Raw genomic sequence first — 22,119 nt, forward strand, 5'->3', positions numbered from 1 at the left:
GCGTGCTCATCTCGCATTATTGGCCGAGGGAGCCGGCGTACAGCTTCCAGGTCATGTGGCCAGCATGACAAAGCCGCTTCTGGTGAACCAGAGCAGCACATGGAAACGCCGTTTACCTTCCCGCTGTAGCGGTTCCTATTTATCTACTTGCATTTTGACGTGCTTTCGAACTGCTAGGTTGGCAGGAGCTGGGACCAAGCAACGGGAGCTCACCTTGTCACAGGGATTCGAACCGCCGACCTTCTGATCAGCAAGCCCTAGGCTCAGTGGTTTAACCACAGCGCCACCTGGGTTGCTGCCAGCCGACTTAGGCAGCACTAAAAGGGCATGAGACAAATTCACAGAGCGTAAGAGGATAGCAATGGCTTCCCCCAGGATCAGAGGCAGTATGTCTCCGAATACCAGTTGCTAGGGACCAAGGTAATAAAACATACCTGCACAACTGCATTGCACTCAGGCTGTACTTAGGTGTATACCTGAGTGCGTACACACCAAAGTCAAGATGCATATACTCAAGAGGTTGGGGCAATCTGAGCAGGCTGAAAGCAAAAAGTAAAGTTACCATAACTTCCGTCATAGAGCTTCAGTATGCTGATGACAACATAGTGTGCGCACGCTCAGAGGATGGCCTCCAAACCATCCTAAATATATTTGCGGAAACTTATGAAAAGCTTGGCCTATCACTCAACATCCAAAAAACCAAAGTGCTGCACCAACAAGTACAAAACAACCCCTTCTGCAGCGCCACAAATCCAACTCAGTGGTGTAACGTTGGAAAATGTTGATCACTTCTCCTATCTAGGCAGTTACCTTTCCACAAAGGCCAACATTGATGTCGAAATCCAGCATCGCCTGAGCTCTGCGAGTGCGGCTTTCTCCCGATTGAAGTGCAGTGTTTGAGGACCGGGACATTCACAGGGAAACCAAAATGCTTGTTTACAAAGCTATTGTACTACCAACCTTACTGTATGCTTGTGAAACATGGACCACTTATAAACGCCATCTCCAACTCCTCAAAAGATTCCATCAATGGTGTCTCCGAAAATTTTTACACATCACTTGGGAAGACAGGCGAACTAATGCCAGTGTACTGGAAGAAGCAAAGATCACCAGTGCTGAAGCAATGATTCTTCAACATCAGCTTTGTTGGACTGGTCATGTTGTGTGGATGCCTGATGGTCGTCTTCCAAAGCAACTACTCTATTCCGAACTTAAAAATGGAAAGCGTAATGCTGGTGGTCAACAAAAGAGGTTTAAAGACTCTTTCAAGGCAAATCTTTAAAAATGTACCGTAGTATAAACACTAACCATTGGGAAACACTGGCCTGCGAGCGCTCCAATTGGAGAACAGCCTTTACCAAAGGTGTCAAGGGCTTTGAAGACACTCGATCTCAGGACGAAAGGGAGAAACGTGCTAAGAGGAAGGTGCGCTTGGCAAATCCACACCGTGATCAACTCCCGCCCGGAAACCAATGTCCCCACTGTGGAAGGACGTGTGGATCCAGAATTGGCCTCCACAGTCACTTACGGACCCATTGTTAAAACCGTGTTTATGGAAGACAATCTTACTCAGATACGAGTGATCGCCAAAGAAGAAGAAGACTCAATAGGTTTAACTTCCTCCCTGAAATCTTTTAAAGCAGAAGCTTACCAAGATAGAACTGGCCTCTCCGAGGCACCATTTTGGAAGAGGCTTGGGATAAGATATTGTAGTGAGACGGTTCTGGGCGAGAGTCAACAATGCTCCTAGGTGCATTCCATTCTCAAAAGCAAGAAAGCAAAGCTCAAATAAACCTGCCACAATTCTCCTTTTTAAAAACTACTGCAGTTTTATTGATACAGGAGACCCACTCTTTGTACTGAAGCAAAATAATTGGTGTGCTTTGCACGTATACCTAGTACTGAGGCCCGTTTAATTGGTTGTAGCTATCGTCACTGAATCAATGAGCTGGTGACATATGCAGGTACCTCTGAGGAATGCTCAGAAATATGAGAGGTGACACCTGCAACTAATGTCCGCAGAGGTAGTAAGTCTTGCGTCTGGGCTGCAGCACATACACACACTTTCGTGACAGACTGTGCTTCCATGCAAGAAATCCCCTGTACATTAGAAAAGTAGCACACCAGGGAGAAGGGGCTTGGCCTAGGTTTGTCCCTGACACACTAGCTTTCTAATTGCGGGGAGCTGTTTTGCACGGAGGAGGCATTCAGTCATGTTGTGCTCCCACCAGCACCCCGAAGTGGCTCAGCCCAGATGCAGAAAACAAAGGGAGTCGATGGAAAGACCAAAGCTGTAGATATTTGAGGCGGTAGGGCTGTGCGAGCAATTGTAGACTCGTTTCTAAATTCTTTTGGTCGCGAAATGACAGAGGGGAAGAGAACGCAGCAACTGTTTAGTCTGCGAGGGAGCGGGGGCTGACCCAGGAGCTGGGAACATGCTGCTGTTTGGCTGAGGACTTGAGAGCAACCAGTTACACCTCTTTCCATTCTTACTGCTCCGCTTTGCTTCATCTTGCCTTTGCTTAGCTGCCTCTCTGATGTGGCCAAGAGCCATGCAAGGCCCTGCCATTAGCCCCCCTCGGCAAAGCATGATCCCAGGGCAGGGGCGAGGAAGCTAGGACTCTCTTCTGACTCCCACCAATCCCAGCCAGCACAGTCAATGGTCAGGCAAGGTGGGAGCGAGGCAGGACCGCATCAGTCTGCAGGAGGAAAGCAGCAATGCTTGCCTTTGGGTTCCCGGCTTCCCGGCCAGCCCCGCCAGCAGCTGCGACCTCCAACAGTAGTTTGATATAGAGACATTAGCAAGCTGCGAAAAACCTCCACTCGCTGACTTCTGCACACCAAGCGCGTTGTTCCAAGGTTCTCCATTCTCCACCCAGGCAAGTTCAAACTGTATTAACGGACCCAAATATACAGAGATGCCATTTCCAGCTTCCTCACGGCATCTGCCTGCCAATGGGGTTGAAAAATGCACGCTTCGGAAAGGAGATCAGGAAAAACTAATATGGACATAATATTCGATGGAGAAATAAAGGAACAATGGATGAAAATTAAAACCTCACACAGGAGGAAGAAAGGAGAACTTCACTTGCGAATCTATGAATTTACAAATGACTATATGTGTTAATACGAGTTGAAGTCAATCACTGTAGCTGTGGCATAAGAGATTTTATCAAGAGTGGATTGCATTTGGTTTGAGCAGTAGTCTGGAGGCAGAACTAAGGGGAACCAGACCTTGAAGTACAGCGCGTGGGAGGCCACATAAATTTTATAATTGGCTATGTAACTGATTTGTATTTGAATTGGTTGTTGTTGTTTAGTCGTGTCCGACTCTTCGTGACCCCATGGACCAGAGCATGCCAGGCACCCCTGTCTTCCACTGCCTCTCGCAGTTTGGTCAAACTGGTAGCTTCGAGAACACTGTCCAACCATCTCGTCCTGTGTCATCCCCTTCTCCTAGTGCCCTCATAATATGGCAAATATTGGACTTTTGTAATTAAAATTAATTTAAAAAATAACGAAAAAGGGAGGGAATGCTTGCTTTGGGATGAAATTGGGAGAAAAGAGTGTTTTAAGAGAATCTGTAGTGGGGTTTTTGTTTGAAACACGCATTTAACACAAATTACTGTGAGTTGCAAGAAATAAGCACAGAAGCTCTAAAACTGGGGTGGGGGGTGGGACCTTGTGTTTGCGGCCCCAAAGTGCTCCGCTGGCTCTTTTATCCAACTCTCCATAGCTGCAAGCTCTCCTGAGCACCCGGCTATCACTGCCAGAGTGTTTCTGCGTCTCCCAAGCTCTGCTTGCCTGGATAGGGAGAGGCCCAGGCAGGGTGGGTGTGTCGAAACTAGCCTACTCCACAATGGTGACTGTCACCTTCATTGCTCCACCCACTTTTGCCTCTGGCCACTGGCCCACCACTGGGAAGTAGCCCTGCAAAAGCTCCCCTGCCTCTCCTTCGAACCCTGGGCGGGTGGGGTAGCGGAGGCTGCCCCTTCCAGGCTCCCCTAAACGGTTCCCGCCACGTGGATACGCAAAAATTCAAGAGAGCAGGGTCTTCCAAGGAGCTCATCACCTTGCCATTTTCTGCCTCCCCTGTAGGAAGTCACCTGCTGGTTAGTCCCACTGGGTAATACCGTATCGGCAGGAGTTTTATTATCTCTGTGGTGGCTCCGTGGGACACAGTCCGGCTTTCGCTCGCCAGGGCGGCAACAGGCACAGCGTGCTTGCGGGCCGTGTGTTTGCAAAGCGATTCCAGGGGGAAACTTAATTAGCCGGTGTTCCTGCAGAATGCTTTGAATTATGCAAGCCATCTTCATTACTTTGGGTTAAAAAAGAAACCGCTCGTGCGGTTCAGACCTTGGTCTACATGCCAAAACGTCAAGCTGGATCAAATTATTGCCTCCACCAATATTATACATGCTTCCCGCCCCCCCTCCACCCCCCTTTTAAAAGCAAGGTTAATAGAGAAAAAGGCTGGGTGTTCATTAACAGCAGTCATGCTTCTTAGCTAGGCCAGAAAACACACACACACACACACACACACAGAGAGAGAGGGGGGGAGAGAGAGAGAGAGAGAGAGAGTCCGCAATGCATCCACTTCCCCCAAAAAGGTTTTCTGTGATCGGTGCATTTTAATTTCCACTTTATAAAACAAAATTCATTGAGGAAGACACTTGCAAAACACAGCACATGTTGAAATGCTTGTTTCAAGCCTGTAGCAGAGGGGGAGTGCAGTGTGTGTGTGTGTTAAGTGTCGTGTGTTTGTGTCCAGCCAGGCCCTAAAGCATAGGCGCCATCTACAGGTGGCTCAGGCCTCTACGAAGCTTCAAACATGCCACGTTATCAAGAGTGTGCACTTAGAATGGGCAAATCTCAGCTTTAAAGGCTGAATTGGAAGGAATGCTGGCGGGTAGGTGAGCAAAAGGGGAAAGCTAATGCAAGCAACCAATATATACGGTATATATGTATTTTTAAAAGCAGCCCACCTTCTCAATGCCAAATGATGACAACAAACAGCAAAGTGACTTATGGCATTGGGTTTGGATGGAGAAAATGCCATTGGGCTTCAGAGCTCCTGGGAAAGTCATTCCCCTCTGCCTCGCCAGTTTTGCTGGTTTGGTGTAATAAAATAATGCTGTCCAACTGATATAATAATAATAAACGCATGTCCAACTGAAGAGCAGACCCACTGAAATTAATGGAGCCAAGTCAGCCACGCCCATTAACATCAATGGGTCCACTCTGAGTAGGACTAGCATTGGATACAACCCTATGCTAGTTTATTGAAAGGTAAAAAGGTAAAGGACCCCTGGACGATTAATTCCAGTCAAAGGTGACTATGGGGTTGTGGCACTCATCTCGCTTTCAGGCCAAGGGAGCCGGCGTTTGTCCACAGACAGCTTTCCGGGACATGTGGCCAGCATGACTAAACCGCTTCTGGCAAAATGGAACACCGTGACGGAAACCAGAGCGCATGGAAACGCCGTTTGTTGTTTACCTTCCTGCTGCAGCGGTACCTATTTATCTACTTGCACTGGTGTGCTTTCAAACTGCTAGGTTGGCAGGAGCTGGGACAGAGCAATGGGAGCTCACCCCGTCGTGGGGATTCGAACCGCCAACCTTCTGATCAGCAAGCCCAAGATGCTCTGTGGTTTAGAGCACAGTGCCACTCGTGTCTTTTTTATTACATTACACCAGGGAGGCTGGAGAGGGTATAACTCTTAAGAGCACAGTCCCAACACATACCTGCCCTGGAGCAAGTCTCACTGAACTCAGTGGGACTTGTTTATGAGAGTTGGAAAGGACCTCGAGGGTCTAACCCCCTGCAATGCAGGAATCTCAACTAAAGCATCCATAACATATGGCCATCTAACCTCTGCTTAAAGACCTCCAATACAGGGGCCCCCACAAACTCCTGAGGCAGTCTGTTCCACTGTTCCACTGTTGAACAGCTCTTACTGTCAGAAAGTTCTTCCTGATGTTTAACACACAGCATCAATTGATGGAATCAGCTGAGACCCTTGGCCAGCCTTGGCCAACCCCCCTCCTTCCCAGTGTGCAGATTTTGTGCATGTGTGTGTTAAGATCATGGGATCCTATGCATGCACTCATGTGCTCTACTGCCAGTGTCACAGCTTAAGGCACCCCCCAAATTGTGGCACTCAAGAGAGCACCTTGGTACCTGAGCCTAGCTACCTGGAGGATCCCTGGGTCCTCTTAAGTACCACGGGGACACATTCTCACTGCCCTATTAATGGCTTTCAAAAGGGCAGTGCTCCTCTTTCTCCTGGGAAAGCTGCAAGTGATGACAGGAGCCCCTCTTGACCAGAGGTGGCAACCGACGCGCTTATCTGAGAATCTATGCTTGTCCTCCACACGAGGCGTTTGCAGCTGGAGAAGTGGCTCGGGCCGCCTTCTTCTCCTTTATACCGCAAGCCGCTGAAAATAGATCGGATGCAAATTGGTCTGGGAAACTTCAGCCTTGCTTTTGTTGATGGAACCGGCTCAAAGGAAGTGGAGCAAAACAGGCCAACAAACTCTGTGGGCTGTCGAAGGTCTTCCCTCTTCTGAGACTCTGCATTTCAGGCTTGCAGGCACAAAACAAACCCTGTTGTCTCTGCAAAGGATAACGACCCATTCTAGGGTGGTTTTCAGACCCACAGGACAGGGGTAGGCCTGCCATAAAGCAATCATTTCTAATGTAGCCTTTTTAAAAGTCTGAGGACCTTGCTGGGAAGGGGCTAGGGGCCACCCATAGGCTGTAGGTGTAGCAGGAACGGGCAATGGGCAGGACCAACGCCCCAAAGTGGGCGGGAATAGGTTTTTCTCTTTCTCTGCCACGCTCCATCTTTCACGCCTTTCCTTCTCTTTCTCCCACCTTCCGCCCCTTCTCAATCTAACCATTCTCGCTTTCTCTGCCATTGTTGTCAGAAAGGTACAGGGAGCCACACAAAGGGAGGACTGGGCCACATGCAGCTCATGGCTTGCCCTCCTCCGATTTGCACGAGTGTCCTCACCAATGGTGAGATCACAGCACCCTCACACGAAAAGCAGCCACCTAATATCCACCTCCATCACCCTCTTAAGCTTTTGGCCTCCAAGTGTTGCAGGAGAAGATCCCAGAAGGCAGCTGGCAAAGGATGAATCCTGCAGCATTGAGCTATGGTGTCTTATTAGGAGGTGAGAATGCAGGTGTTGTTTGGTGCGGGAGGTGAGCTTTAGGGGAACTTGGGCGCTGCTAACAAATGTACTGTGAACTGGTAATTGTTGTTGTTTTTGTTGTTTAGTCTTGTCCGACTCTTCGTGACCCCATGGACCATAGCACGCCAGGCACTCCTGTCTTGCACTGCCTCCCGCAGTTTGGTCAAACTCATGTTGGTAGCTTCGAGAACACTGTCCAACCATCTCGTCCTCTGTCGTCCCCTTCTCCTTGTGCCCCCCATCTTTCCCAACATCAGGGTCTTTTCCAGGGAGTCTTCTCTTCTCATGAGGTGGCCAAAGTATTGGAGCCTCAGCTTCACGATCTGTCCTTCCAGTGAGCACTCAGGGCTGATTTCCTTCAGAATGGAAAGGTTTGATCTTCTTGCAGTCATCCCACCTTTCTTCCAGTATGGAACCCAAGGCAAGCGTACACATGATTTTGAGGCAGCCTCCTATCCAGGCCTATCTGTCACATGCAACTTCCCAGGCCTCCCTCCAGACCACACCCACTTTTTCAAAGCCACGCCCCCTCAGGGGTCCTGCTTTACACCCTGAATGTCTTTGAACTCTTCACGATCTGTCCTTCCAGTGAACTCTTCACGATCTGTCAGCTTCATGATCTGTCCTTCCAGTGAGCACTCAGGGCTGATTTCCTTCAGAATGGATAGGTTTGGTCTTCTTGCAGTCCATGGGACTCTCAAGAGTCTCCTCCAGCACCATAATTCAAAAGCATCAATTCTTCGGCGATCAGCCTTCTTCATGGTCCAGCTCTCACTTCCATACATCACTACTGGGAAAACCATAGCTTTAACTATACGGACCTTTGTCGGCAAAGTGATGTCTCTGCTTTTTAAGATGCTGTCTAGGTTTGTCATTGCTTTTCTCCCAAGAAGCAGGCACCTTTTAATTTCGTGGCTGCTGTCACCATCTGCAGTGATCAAGGAGCCCAAGAAAGTAAAATCTCTCACTGCCTCCATTTCTTCCCCTTCTATTTGCCAGGAGGTGATGGGACCAGTGGCCGTGGAACTGGTAATACACGAAGTGAACCTGACTGTTAATCTTCCTGCCAAGGTCCAGATGCAGAAGAAACTGCTCCAAGAGCCATGGCATGCTATTGGGTCATCAAGAGCAGCGGGACCTCGGATATGAGGCTGGAGCTGGCTCCTTTTCCAACTCCCTAGGCTTGCAAGTTCTTACTCTGTCTCTTGGTCCAAACCTATGGCATTCTGTGAAAGGCACTTACGCAACACTCTTGAGTTGTGGCACTGTTTGAACGCCACTGGTGGTGCACGTGTGGGCAAAGGAAGAGCATAGCAGGGGATGATGATGGAAGAGTGATGGCAAGATTGACTAAGCCAAGGACTAGGCTTGCGTGGCGCTGTGGGTTAAACCACAGAGTCTAGGGCTTGCTGATCAGAAGGTCGGCGGTTCAAATCTCTGCAACGGGGTGAGCTCCCGTTGCTTGGTCCCAGCTCCTGCCCACCTAGCAGTTCAAACGCACACCAAAAGTGCAAGTAGATAAACAGGTACCGCTCCGGCGGGAAGGTAAACGGCGTTTCCGTGCGCTGCTCTGGTTCACCAGAAGCAGCTTTGTCATGCTGGCCACATGACCTGGAAGCTGTCTGCGGACAAACGCCGGCTCCCTCGGCCTATAGAGCGAGATGAGCGCCGCAACCCCAGAGTCGGTCACGACTGGACCTGATGGTCAGGGGCCCCTTTACCTTTTAGGCTTGCTCAGAGCTATTTTGCTTCTTTAGGCAAATCAAAGCAACAAATCTCGCATGACGGCAGATAGGTTTTCCTGCTCGCTGCCTCCGTATCTTGCTCCCAGCAAATGAATGGAGAAATGAGCAGAGCTCCATTCATTTGTACTAAGCTAACTAGGGAAAGCGGGCTCACGTTGTCTCAAGGGTTTGCAGTAGGGCTGTGTCACCCTTAGAAGATTGCCCCAGGCAACTCACTCTGCAGCCAGCAGGGTTGCACCAAGAGCCAACACATGCTCACCCAACCTCCCATCAATTCAACACTGCAGCCACCAAACAGATGCCCTCGGGTGCCAATTTCACCCCCACCCCCGCTGTGCACTGCCAGTAGCACACTCACAAGAAAGACCCCACTCACAAGATAAGATGCTTTTGAACAGGAAAAAACCCAGAGAGGAAATCATTTTGCATCTTATTTATGCAATGTGAAGGGACCATCTAAGGATAGCCGGCTCTTTCCGGCATTAGTTGTCTGGTGCCAGGATCTGGGATTTCCCAACGCTGCAGCCGGTTAACACCGGCAATAAAACTAAAAGGTTCAAGTTCAAGAGATTCTAGCAGACTGACCTGGATTTAAGACAGCCTTGTTTGGGAGCAGATGGCCTTGCAGACTTAATATGCATTAGACTGGCTGAGTCCTTCAGCTGGCAAGATTCAGGGCTCTTTTCCTGACTTGGGGCAGGATGCCACCCTTTGAATGACAATGCAATCTGCCCCAGGCATAGGAAAAGCCAACTGGACAGTGACCCAGGATTGGGTTTCAATGGGAGGGGAAGAAATAGCCTGAATTTTGTGCACCTCTTACAACTATTTCACATCGAATAGGCACCAGCAACATACTGGGATCGGTATGCAACACAGACATGATGGCCTTCCTTGCGCAGGAGAGGTCAGGCTGCTGTAGTGGGCACAATGTCCAGAACTGGGGACCCAAAGGACACAATGTAAAGCTTCAGAGTGACTGCATGCAGTGTTGTGCCGTGAGTTGCCAGCGTCCGGGGAAAGGCAAGTATCCTTGGCACGCCCCAGCGATTGGCTGGAATGTAGGGGCAATAGCTAGGCGACCTTCCAGAGGTTGCATGCGAGCTTCACAAAGGCTAGCCACAGTGAGATCCTTCTTTCAGGCTTCCCATAGGCATCTAGTTGGCTGGATTAAGTTGGACCTTTGGCCTGATCCTGCAGGGCTCTCTTCTAAATGGCTGAACTGGCAAATGGCAGCTTATATCTCACTTTCCTCCTACCGTGTCGTTGGCATTCGTCTGTCCCAAGAGACAATGGAGTGCGCCTCTGGGAGTGAAGTCAAACCGAAGTGGGCTCCTTGAAGCGCAAGCCTGGGCAGCATTTCTGGAAGTCCTGGGCTACCCAGATGACAAGACCCCCCATATCAGCCTCAATGATATGGTCCAAAGGAAAGCAGAGCAACACATTTGGCACCAGCTTGACTGCAGGAGTTGCCAGAAGGAGGCGTTCACAGGCATACAAGGCGCTATCCAACCGTCTCAGGGACTCTGCTTCGGATTTGTGTAGGGTTTACTCCTTAGCCTTTTCTTCTCCTGAAGCTGTCCCACAAGGCAGCAGTGGAGGTACAGGACCAGAGTTTTCCTTCTCCTAGATGGGCTACCTTCCCAGGTGGATGAACCCCATCTGCCCCACACTTCCTTCTAAAACACATGCAGAAGCCACCTTCTTGGACCCACTCTTGGTCTCCTCCACTCGATCCACCATAGCCTGTCTTCACATGCAGAGGAAGTCCCTAACTCACTGAGGGTTTAAGACCCACCAGCTACCCTCACCTGGTTATCCTACCACACAGCAGGACAACATCCCAGTCATGCTAATCTGGCCATGCCTCACCTTGCTGGGATCTAGCGCCCCTTCTCTGTTCTGAGCACAATGGGCCTTGCTCCGGACTCCCTCTTTGCTGCCTTATCCCCAGAGGCACCCAAGGGAGAGCATTACATAACACTGCAAGGAAACTTTCCGTGGCTGGACGTTGCCAGGATTCGCCCTCCCTTTAAACTCCCCCCTCTTTGCCCAAGCCAGCAGGTATAAGCAGCCTGTTCCTGAGAGCGGCTGCCGGGCGTTCTTGCCTTAGGCCGAGATTCAGCACATTGCTAGTTAGCATGACTGGGATTCTCTCGTCTGCCTGCCTGACTAGGCAGGAATCTGCCCAGCCACCCAGGCTCCCCCCCCTCCTCCCACGCTGGCTCGGGGTGACGGAAAGGATATTCACATTAGCCGCTCAGACGGGCCCAGCCCGAGAGGTGCCGCTGCTCCGCTTACACACCGGGGAAACTTTGTGGAGCCATGTGGCCAGACACTTAATATGGGCTTCTCCGATAGCTCGCTTTATCTGCATGGGACCCGGCGGAGAGCGGCTCCCGTAACATTAACAAAACACAGCGAGGAAAGCCTATCAGGAGATTAGGGAAGAAAAATATGCAAAGGCGGGCTGCTTGGCCAGACTTGGTGGGCTGTGGCAGAACATTCCCAGCTCTGAGCGAGGTCGTGTCGCAGCCGGAGGTGCCTATAGCCCTAATTGATTCCAAGCTTTCATTTTCACCTGCCTCTTTGGGCAGCCGTCCAGAACCCCCTTCTCTTCTCCTCTCTTGGCACCCCTCCTCTCCTCTGCCCCCATATCTCATGTCTCAAGGGTGGAATTTGGGTGATTGCAGACGCTTGCACACCCTGACTACCAAGGCGTGTACAAGATAAACACATCGCTACAGAATTACCCGGAGACGCTCAAGGGTAAAGGAACAAATCCCTGGTACCAGGCCGAGCCCAGGAACGCAGTAAGCTGCAGGATTTCATCCCAGTCCCCCCCCCTTTTAAACCGTCAATTATATCTATAACACTTTAATGTGCTGGGCACCTGGTGATTCTGATTTTGTTCAGTCACACAACACCCCTGTGAGGGAGGGCAAATAGGAAGCGTTTCTGTGTTTCACGGCTGGGAAATGAAAAACCAAGGGGATGTGACTTTCCTAACGTCATCCACAGAATTCAGGGCTAACCAGGAAGCCGAACCTGGCCCCAATGCTCTGTCCAGGCCACCAGGATGGACTAGATGCCCCTCAGGGACCACTTCCTACTTCTACGGCTTCTTTGTGGCCTCCCAAAAAATTTAGGGCACAGTCCATTGGGAAGCTACATCAATATGAGTATACTATAGCACCTAGATCAAGGGAAGTAATAGTACCACTGTATTCTGCTCTGGTCAGACCTCACCTGGAGTACTGTGTCCAGTTCTGGGCACCACAGTTCAAGAAGGATACTGACGAGCTGGAACGTGTCCAGAGGAGGGCAACCAAAATGGTCAAAGGCCTGGAAACGATGCCTTATGAGGAACGGGTTAGGGAGCTGGGTATGTTTAGCCTGGAGAAGAGAAGGTTAAGTGGTGATATGATAGCCCGTTGCTCGGTCCCAGCTCCTGCCAACCTAGCAGTTTGAAAGCACGTCAAAGTGCAAGTAGATAAATAGGTATCACTCCAAGCGGGAAGGTAAACGGCGTTTCCGTGCGCTGCTCTGGTTCGCCAGAAGCGGCTTTGTCATGCTGGCCACATGACCTGGAAGCTGTACGCCGGCTCCATCGGCCAATAATGCGAGATGAGCGCCGCAACCCCAGAGACGGTCACGACTGGACCTAATGGTCAGGGGTCCCTTTACCTAGCACCTAACGGTATATAATGAAGGCACCAGCCAAATCTCTTTGGGGAGAGCGTTCCACATACCCGTTCTCACGTTGCCACCTTCTGGGCCTCTTGCGGAGGAGGCACACAAAGAAGGGCCTCAGATGATGAAACTAAGGCTCCATAGGTCAAAACCAGCACTTCAAACTGGGCCCATAAACTAACTGGTAGCCAGTGCAGTTTGCTCAAGATCAATGTCATGTGCTCAAACCGTCTTGCCCTGGTGAGCAGCCTGGCTGCTGAATTCTGCACCAGCTGAGGTTTCCGAACCATCTTCAGAGGCAGCCCTATGCATAACATGTTGCAGTTATCTAACCTAGAGGTTACCAGAGCATAGATGACAGAAGCTAGGCTCTCCGTGTCCAGATTGGGGCGCAGCTGGTCCAGCAGCCCAAGCTGATGGAAGGCATTCTGGGCCACCGAGGCCGCCTGAGCCTCAAGCTATGTACCGGCTCCTTGTTTACAATGGTACCACAACATTTTAAATGCATGGTGCGAATGTGGACACGGCGTTAACGGCCGAACAACGAACGAAGCTTCCGAGTTCACAAAAGGAGAGAACTCTTTAAATCGTACTCTTGGTAACTTGCAGGAAAACTGAATCTCTAAAAAAAGAAAAAAAAGCATGGACCATTGAGCAACGGTTTGTGACATGCGATACTTCGCCAAGCGCTGGTGGGTTTTAGCATCGAGGAAGATATGGCCGAAGAGAACATTCTGGATTGTTCTGTAACCTGCTCCTCGCATGCCTAGAATTCCAGTGTGACTCGGGCCAGCTCTGATTACAAGGCTGCGCTCCCTACAGGAATTTGCTGCCTGCCACTCAGGTAACGCTGCTGCACACTGAACCTAAGGGAGCTAAACACTATAAGGCATTATGGGATGCCTGGCTAGGCTGTGCACATTTGTGCAAAGCGCACTTTGTTGTCTTAATACTGGTTAAGGGTCTTTGGGTTAACCCTGGGGCTTGCCGTGCCTTTCTCATGTACTGTATTCCCCAACTTGGCGCCCTCCAGCTATTTTGGAATGCAATTCCCATCAGTCTGACCATAGAGAACCACACACCCAGATAAACTAGACCAGCAAGCCAAGATGAGAAGTGTGAACAAGGGCTATATGTGCCTTTACACAACCTATGTGAACTGGAAATCTCAACAACAGCTCTGCAAAGTGGACTGGTAGTATCCCCATTTTACAAATGGGGAGGAAGAAGCTGAGGCAGGAAGAATAATGGATTTGTGGCTGAGGCAAGATCTGATTATTATTATATTTATTAAATTTCTATACTGTCCAAGGATCACAGGGTGGTTTACAATAGAAATTAACAACTAAATGATATTTTGGGCTGATGATGCCATCAGGAACTATCCTCTTCAGTTTAGGACACCTTAACTGCAGGACCAGGAACCCAGGTGGCGCTGTGGGTTAAACCACTGAGCCTAGGGCTTGCTGATCAGAAGGTCGGCGGTTCGAATCCCTCTGACGGGGTGAGCTCCCATTGCTCGGTCCCAGCTCCTGCCAACCTAGCAGTTCGAAAGCACATCAAAGTGCAAGTAGATAAATAGGAACCGCTACAGTGGGAAGGTAAACGGCGTTTCCGTGTGCTGCTCTGGTTCGCCAGAAGTGGCTTTGTCATGCTGGCCACATGACCTGGAAGCTATACGCCGGCTCCCTCAGCCAATAATGCGAGATGAGCGCGCAACCCCAGAGTCAGTCATGACTGGACCTAATGGTCAGGGGTCCCTTTACCTTTAACTGCAGGACCATCACAGCAAAGCTGCTAAAATCTCATGGACATAATGAGGTGATAATAATCCATGATTTCATTGTTACTCCATCCAACATGAAACATAGGCTTTCAGTTAGATTCAAACCCATCTTTGGTCTGTGGAGTTTCTTTTAAAGTAATCGTTTCATTGCATTACAAGAAAAAATAATTCTGCATGCTTCATCTGAAGGAGAGTTCTGGAGAACTGGAAAGCTTGTTCATGTGGTGGCCTTTTAGTTGGTTGAGACAAATGTGCCAATTAACTGTGATCTTCTCAAGTGGACCAAGACAACTACCTACCGCTTTTGCGCAGCCTGTAAAATAAGCTTTGATGAAAACTCTAAAAATCTATAGAGGTTCCTCTCTGTGAGAATTTCCCGATGGGAAAACCTAGCAAAACCAGGCGGAAAACAATGCACCTTGAACCCACCCCCTTGGTTGGACATCCTGCCTTTGAAGAACAAAGCCTTCCATTCAGGTAGAAAAGTATCCTGGCTCCCTTGCTACGGTTCGCAGCTTGCAGGATAGCATCAAGGACAGCTGCGCGGAAGCCATTTTGACTTCCTTTGCTGGATTCTGTCCGGCAAGTGGTGCATTTGACCTTCCTTCGTAAACTCCCGCGAGATACACAGATGAAAAGCATTCTGCGATTGTCGGGTTTTTATTATTATTAATAACGCTACTACAAACCAATCACCTGCACACAATCCTCAGGGGAGTGATTCTCAATCTGTTACAGCAGATAACTGTTCACTCACCAAAATAACTCATCAGACCTTGATAAATGATGGAGACTTCCACAATCCCCCCCTCCCGCCCTCTTGTGGAGCACAAATCATAAACCATAAAAACCTCGACACTGAGGGAGAAGGAAGTTGTAAACCCTACACTACAAAGTTAAATGCGTTTGCTTGTCTGGGTCCTTTAATGAAGCTGTTCCATTTCTATTTTATAGCTTTGCATTTGTAAATACTGTATTCATATCCACAGGATCCAAGTTCCTGGCAAACGTTTTGGTTCAAGGCCCGATCCAAAGACAGGTTTTTTTAAATGCCTGAGGCAGGAGTCACAAATGTTCTACAACCTCCCAATTCTCATTTTGGAACCTCTAGTGCCCCCATGTCGATTTATAGGAGAAGGAAATAATTCAGTTTTTAATTGCCTCAGGCTTTAAAAACATCAAGCATCAAAATCACGTCTGTCTACTTTAAGATGAGATATAGAAACACGTACATTGAGATAAAATGTGCATTTTAATGCATTTTATGATAAAAGTAATTTATGAATTTCTGTGTGGATTTTAAATCAATCAATCAATCAATCAATCAATCACAGTTTGAAGTGGAAACGGGAAGGAATGGACTTAATAAATGAAAACATGTGAACTTGACAGGGTCCAGAAACAGACCGATAGGGTATGGCATGAATTATATCACGCGCTACTGTGGAGGGAAATTACACAACCCTCAGCTGTCATATTTGGTGATGACAACCTTGTCTTTCCTCATTTTACATTTAGTTTGTCCCTCCGAGGATATGAAAGTTTGGAGAATGGAACAGATGTTAGAAAACTGGATTCTGTGAGCTGTTCACTACTAAGTGAAGAGGGCTTGCGTACCAGATGCTGACTGGCAATATTAATGTTGTTGTTGTTTAGTCGTGTCCAACTCTTCGTGACCCCATGGACCAGAGCACGCCAGGCACTCCTGCCTTCCACTGCCTCCCGCAGTTTGGTCAAACTCATGTTGGTAGCTTTGAGAACACTGTCCAACCATCTCGTCCTCTGTCGTCCCGTTCTCCTAGTGCCCTCCATCTTTCCCAACATCAGGGTCTTTTCCAGGGAGTCTTCTCTTCTCATGAGGTGGCCAAAGTATTGGAGCTTCAGCTTCACGATCTGTCCTTCCAGTGAGCACTCAGGGATGATTTCCTTCAGAATGGATAGGTTTGATCTTCTTGCAGTCATCCCACCTTTCTTCCAGTATGGAACCCAAGGCAAGCGTACACATGATTCTGAGGCAGCCTCCTATCCAGGCCTATCTGTCACATGCAACTTCCCAGGCCTCCCTCCAGCATAGCTGCCAAGTTATCCCTTTTTTACAGGGATTTTCCCTTATGCTGAATAGGCTTCCTCGCGAGAAAAGGGAAAACTTGGCAGCTATGCCCTCCAGACCACACCCACTTTTTCAAAGCCACGCCCCTCAGGGGTCCTGCTTTACACCCTGAATGTCTTTGAACTCTGGATGGATGGAGACGGATCTGTGAGATGCCCACAGAAAATCAGCTCTCACCTGTGGCTCCTAGAAGGTGTCAGCATGTGACAGTGGCCACACCTTGGGAACGCCTTTGGCTGGCTGCCTAGACCAGGTGAGGGTAGCCAATGTTAGGAACTTCCCCTGCATGCAAAGACAGGCTAAGGTGGATCGAGCAGATGAGACCAATAGTGAGTCCATTGGTCAAGAACAGGGGCCGGCGAATTTTTTAAGCTGCGGGCTGGTCCACTGTCCCTCAGATCGTGTGGCGGGCCGGAGAAGCGGTACTGGGGGAGGGGAGCTGGAAGAAGAGGCGAGGGGGGCAAGTAGTCCTCCTCCCCACCCCCTGCCACTGCGCTTACCTTCCCAGGGGCTGCCGCCGCCACCACCACCGCCACTGCTGCTGCTTCTCATGGGTAGGCAGAGCGAACTTGTCCACTGCGATGTCTGGCCCACAGGAGCACCAGGGGGCGGCGATGGAGGGAAGATGGGCAGCGCGAACGGGCTAGCTCCAGTGAGGGGCTGCTTAAAATGGCACTCAGCCATCTTAGTCCAGTCCCCTTCCTCCTCTAGGCAGGGTGGGGAGAAGCCAGGAAGAGGGAGGGAGGAGGAGATGCCGCTGTGTGGGTGTGTGGAAATGGAATGGCGCAGCCCGAACGAACAGAATCCCCACGCCAAACCACGGACAGTCTGCGGGCCAGATCCTGAAGGCAATTGAGCCTGATCTGCCCCGCGGGTCTTAGTTTGCCGACCATGGTCAAGAAGGTGGTTTATGTAAGTGCTGTAGAGGGAAATGAGGGGTAGATGGGGCTCGTCAATCTGGGAAGATAGCCCATCTAGGTGAAGGAAATCTCTGGCCCTAAACCGCCGCTGCCTTGCGGGACATCTTCAGGAGAAGAAAAGGCTAATGAGCCTATACAAATCTGCAGATGGTTGGATGGTGCCTCCTTCTGGCAACTCCTGCCACCAAGCTGGTGCCAAGCATCTTGCTCTGCTCTCCTCTGGATCACATCAGTGAGCCCGAGGGTGGGCTTGTGCCATCTGGGTAGCCCAGAAACCCCAAACACACTGTCCAGGCTTGCACCCTTCGGTGCTGCTAACACAGCCGTTTGACTTCACCCCCGGAGGCGCACTCCATTGTCTCTCAAGAGGGATGGATGCCGACAACAGCACAAAGCTAAAATTTATATTATGTTCCTCTGCCCTCGTTCGCTCCTGGTCTCTCCCACCCCTGGCAATGGTGGCCCCCAGGAAGTTGCTCAGAAGAGAATGTGTCCCTTCGGCTAAGGAAGGTTCCCCCCTCTCCAGCTTCAGACCATATCTTGGGACATGTCTCCTTTTTCACGCCCTCTTGTCTTGCGGCATCCCGGTAGTGTCAATAACTTCATACGGATCTGGCAGTTTTAGTGCTTCTCCCCTGACCCCACCTCCTCTCCCGAAAGGTATCACATCCTTCTGTTTGATGTGTTGTTAGGAACGGTTGCTAAGGAGAGAAGGCTTCTGTTACAATCCCAGTGATGCCCTCTCTATTAATATACTTTGCTATGCATACCTCAGAAGCAGACACCTCTCGGTTATAAAGAGCACGCGGATTTCAACAGAGGAATACTTTAACTTAGGTTACATACCCAGAGCTTGCAGGCAAGCCAATTATCGCCCCTCCCTCCCTCCCCACCCACAAAAACACACTCCGGCCAATGCAACTACTGGTATTTATAACAATGGTCGCCAGAAGACTCCCAGGGGGAGTATCTTTCAAACTCCACAATCACAGGTCTCCCTCCCCCACGTTCTTAGAAAATGGAATGGATTGCCGGTTCTCGATGGGGTTACACTCCCTCGAAGGAGCAGGCACTCGGCTTTGCTGCCACTGGAGGTGGCCTCAGTGGCACCAAGTGCCTTCCATCAGCTTCGGCTGGTGGCCCAGCTGCACCCCTGTCTGCACAGGGATAGCCTAGCTCAGGCATCCCCAAACTGTGGCCCTCCAGATGTTTTGGCCTACAACTCCCATGATCCCTAGCTAACAGGACCAATGGTCAGGGATGATGGGAATTGTAGTCCAAAACATCTGGAGGGCCGAAGTTTGGGGATGCCTGGCCTAGCTTCTGTCCCCTAAGCTCTGGCAACTTCTAGGTTAGATTACTGCAACACATGGGGCCACCTCGGAAGACTGTTTGGAAACTTCAGCTGGTGCAGAATTCAGTGGCCAGGTTGCTCAGATATAATGGGTTTGAACAAATGACACCCATCCTGGCCCGACTGCACCAGCTGCCAATTAGTTTCTGGGCCCAATTCTGAGCACAGCACACCGTGTATGATGGCCCACTATCATGTGAGTGAGGGGGACACACACCCTTTTTCAACTCAAGGGCTTCTTTCTGTCATGGCCAACCTTTCTGAGGGCCACATATCATAGGTGACGGACAGACGCCACTCTCCATTCTCCAATCAGGCAAGGAAGAGGCATTTTCACAGTTTAAGGAGGAGTAAAGGTAAAACAAGAGCACAGCAGGGCCAGTGAAGGTGACAGGAGCCAGCCAGTCATAAATCACACTGGACAAGTTGGAGTTAACTCTTTATGAGCAAAAGCAGGATCTAATAAGTACAACATCTCATCTCTGCCAGGCCTTTGCCCAATGAAACATTTGTGGAGAGACTGCCTTCCCACTGCTGCTGAAATCCCCTCCTCTCCAGGGTCTTCCCCAAGCAATCTGAGACTGCACCTCCATGAAGCTAACTTCTCCTTCGCCCTCTTCAGGCCTCTCCTGGTTCTGGGGACCAGGGGAGAGGGAGCTTGTTGCGGCAGGAGGGGGAGACACCCTGGCTTCTTCCCCAACCTGGCTCACCTCGGCCTCGCCTCTCTCCTCCCTTGCTTCCACTTCTGGTCTTCTCTCTGCCACCAACTCTCCCAGCTCCCTAAGCTCTGTTACCCCTTCAGCTTCCGCCACCTCCTCCTCCCAATCTTCTCCCACTGACCACTCATTAACATCCCACCACCAATTCCTGGGCTTTGAGCCTTCTTCCCTTGGGAGCTCCCCAGCTGCTTCCTCCCACCATTCCTCTGCATCCAACCAGTCCGTGGCAGAAGGGTCAGGCTGGGTAGGGCTTAGAGGGCCAGGCGGACAGGTCTGGGGGACCGCACGTGGCCCCCAGCCCCCCCAGCCCTGCCAGTGCTTGAGTGTGTTAGGCCCTCTGATGAAGCTTGCTGCGAGACTGGTTCTTGCCAGCCTGCCTAAGCCTTTGCAGCCATTTGCTTCTGAGTCCACAGGGCCTTCTTTAAAAACACGAGCATCTGTTAGGCCCATATGCGAGGGGTTCAGGTCCAGCATTCCTGCTCAGTGGCTGGGCTGAGAATTCAGAGGCTTTAGCGGTAATGAGGAAAGATGCTTATCCCTATTTATCACACCCTTGCACAGCCTGGCGACATCAGGCTAAAAAAGGTCCTTCACCCTTTGGGGATAATGCACAGGGCCTCCGCAGAGGCTTTATCCTGAATTCAATTCTGCCTTAATCCCTAGTGAGAAGGCGGTGTGAACTTAACCCCTGCTGCTGGTTCCTCCTAGCCAAAGCCTGTTTGGTGTTTTATCAGGAAGTTGGCAACAACTCACATTGATGACTGTTTTATATTCAACCTGGAAATGCTGGTGATTGAGGTTCCACCCCCAAAACCCACGTTCCCGTAAATTTTTTAGCTGCCTTGTCTTGAGGCACGTTTGGCTTTGTGATAACCCTGCCAGGTAGGTTTGGCCGACAGAAGCAGTGGCTAGTCGGTTGCCATCTCTCCAGCGCAGGAACTTGAATCAGGGTCCCCCCTGTTCACCTGCTGCACTACATGGCTCTCGCAGCTGCAAAATGACAGCTGTCACAGTCAGCACTGAACCTGGCATCCTGTTTTCTGTAGGGATCCAGCCCTGTACGGCTTTCTCCCGACTGAAGTGCAGAGTGTTTGAGGACTGGGACATTCGCAGGGAAACCAAAATGCTTGTTTACAAAGCTATTGTACTACCAACCTTACTGTATGCTTGTGAAACATGGACCACTTATAAACGCCATCTCCAGCTCCTCAAAAGATTCCATCAACAGTGTCTCCGAAAAAATTCACACATCACTTGGGAAGACAGGCGAACTAATATCAGTGTACTGGAAGAAGCAAAGATCACCTGTGTTGAAGCAATGATTCTTCAACATCAACTTCGTTGGACTGGTCATGTTGTGCGGATGCCTGATGATCGTCTTCCAAAGCAACTACTCTATTCCGAACTTAAAAATGGAAAGCGTAATGCTGGTGGTCAACAAAAGAGGTTTAAAGACTCTTTCAAGGCAAATCTTTTAAAATGTAGTATAAACACTGACAACTGGGAAACACTGGCCTGCAAGTGCTCCAATTGGAGAACAGCCTTTACCAAAGGTGTCATGGGCTTTGAAGAAGCTTGAACTCAGGAAGCAGGGGAGAAACGTGCTAAGAGGAAGGCACGCTTGGCAAATCCACACCGTGATCAACTCCCACCTAGAAACCAATGTCCCCACTGTGGAAGGACTTGTGGAATCAGAACTGGCCTCCACAGTCACTTACGGACTCATTGTTAAAACCGTGTTTATGGAAGACAATCTTACTTGGCTACGAGTGATCACCAAAGAGGAAGAAGAACCAACACCAATAATTTTTAGATGAACTCATTGTTGCTTGATCCCCAGCATGGACAAGACATATATTCACTGTATACTCAGAAGGGTTTGAAGAAACTAGGCTGACCATTCATGGCTTCCTCCAAAGAATCGTGGGAAACGTAGTTGCAGGAGTGTGTTGAGAATTTGGCATTAAGACAAACCCAGTTACGATCGTTGTACACACAGTGTATCTGAAGAAGTGTGCATGCACATGAAAGCTCATACCAATGACAAACTTAGTTGGTCTCTAAGGTGCTACTGGAAGGAATTTTTAAATTTTGTTTTGACTACGGCAGACCAACATGGCTACCTACCTGCACCTTCGGAAGCCGCCTGTCTGCTGGGCCCTTCATCCTCAGGGCAGGTATCCAAGGCTACCTAGCCTGCCCTGCCTTCCCCAAATCTATGGAGGCCGCCCATCAGTTCAAAACACAAGCAAAGTCCAAAAACCACAGAATCCGCAGTACAGATCTACCTGGTCTTACAGTGAGATGAACATGTGCCTTGGAGAGATCACACAATTGCTAAAGCGGGCATTCAAAATAGAACGGGACGCGGGCAGCGCCTATAAAATTATATCAGTCCGTCGTAACCATGAAACACTCGTGTAAACAAACACAGAAATGCTGCCCTGTGTCCCCCCTGCCCTCTCTCCCACCAATTCATTTTTCTAAAATTAATTGGGTGAGAATGGAACGAAGGAGGCAGCTCAAGCATGGTCAGAACGGATTTCTCTCTCTGTAAGCGACGGCATGCCAGTAGCAACAGCAGCAGCAAAG

At 49.9% G+C, this 22,119-nt stretch overlaps 1 protein-coding gene across 8 annotated transcripts in view; it reads right to left on the minus strand.

The window, feature by feature from the left end:
- The window catches only part of CTIF (cap binding complex dependent translation initiation factor), a 161,208-nt gene that overhangs the window by 24,444 nt on the left and 114,645 nt on the right, over positions 1-22,119 (minus strand). The gene's annotated exons all lie outside the window — the stretch shown is intronic.

Source organism: Zootoca vivipara, chromosome 10 (genome assembly GCF_965207765.1).
Source record: "Zootoca vivipara chromosome 10, rZooViv2.hap1.1, whole genome shotgun sequence".
NCBI classification, from domain to species: Eukaryota; Metazoa; Chordata; class Lepidosauria; order Squamata; family Lacertidae; genus Zootoca; species Zootoca vivipara.